Below are 1,441 nucleotides of genomic sequence, written 5' to 3' on the forward strand. Positions count from 1 at the left end.
TTAAAGGAGATGTGCCCATGAAAGTAGTTAAAAATCTGTAAATCACAAAGAGACCATATGTTATTACACAAGTTTTATGTTTTGATAAGCCGCCAGAATAGTAGGAAGCATGTATTCTTACAAACATTTGTTAAATAATGAATCAATACATATACTCACCATGAGCTGAAAATGCTTCAAAACTTTTAAAAAATCTAAACCATAATCAAAGTCTTGTGATAGCAGCAACAGAGCTCTAATGTGATTTGGGTGACTTTGAATTACCTGTCTTTACTAACATTTACCAAACTCAGAGTCACATCTTAAGAAATTAGAAAATACACCCCATCTTCGCTATTCACTGATTCAAGGTTTGTCAATTCATCTGCTTACTAAAACGTATTTGTCACTCCAAAGTCAATATTCACAGTGTTCGTATAGTCCTTGCAGACACGGACAGAGAGGCAAAAAATTTGAGAAACCCAACACATGCTCCCAGCTGAGGTCAAACCCTCTGCCTTCTTGTTTCAGCTCTCACACAGAAAACAAGTGTCCTCCCCACACTCTATTTGGTACCATGTTTTTTGCATTTTGGGGGGCTTTTTGTTGATGATTCCGCTGTTTAAAATAACTCCCTAACTATGGTGCTATCTACGGTTCCTAAGTGCAAGAAGGCTGTGATGTTATTTAAGGAGAAAAATACATGCATTAGATAAACTTCCTTCAGACATGAGTTATAGTGCTGTTGTCCATGAGTTCAATGTTAATGAATCAATGATATGTGTTAAGTAAGGTGTCTTTAAATAGAAACACACATAAAGCAAGCTCATCATTGATCAGTGGACAAAAATGTTTTGACTAGAGGCTTGCAGTGACCTAACCTTGTATTTTTCCTGGGAGCAATGCTTCTGTATTTACTAACTCAGAGTTCACAGCAACATTATAGAATACAACTGCCATGAATAAGAAGAAGCAACTGTATATTTCTAAGAGAATAATCACATAACAGAAAACATTGATTTTTTTTAAAAAATCCCAGTAGCTAACAAGAATCCTTTTCTGGACAAAATCTATAGTTCAAGCATTCAAATCTCCATGTCATAATTTATTCCAGGATTTATTTCATCCGCCCCAAGCCACCCAGAAAACAACCTGCTGTACAGTGTTCTGTGGCTGATGCCCAATTCATGAGAGTCCCTGTCATACAGCTACTCAGAGCTCTGAGTACTGACATGATAAAGAGCTGCAATTAGCCAGGTGTGGTGTCTCATGCCTGTGGTCCCAGCTACTCAGGAGAGGAGGCGGGAGGATCACTTAGGTCCAGGAGTCCAACGTTGCAGTGAGCGATGGTCTGATGGCGTCACTGCACTCCAGCCTGGGTGACAAAGCATGACCCCGTCTCTTAAAAACTAAAATAGCTACAAACAGGATTTTATAATTTATCATAATCTCAAAGGCAATG

The sequence above is a fragment of the Piliocolobus tephrosceles genome, chromosome 7, assembly GCF_002776525.5.
Source record: "Piliocolobus tephrosceles isolate RC106 chromosome 7, ASM277652v3, whole genome shotgun sequence".
NCBI classification, from domain to species: Eukaryota; Metazoa; Chordata; class Mammalia; order Primates; family Cercopithecidae; genus Piliocolobus; species Piliocolobus tephrosceles.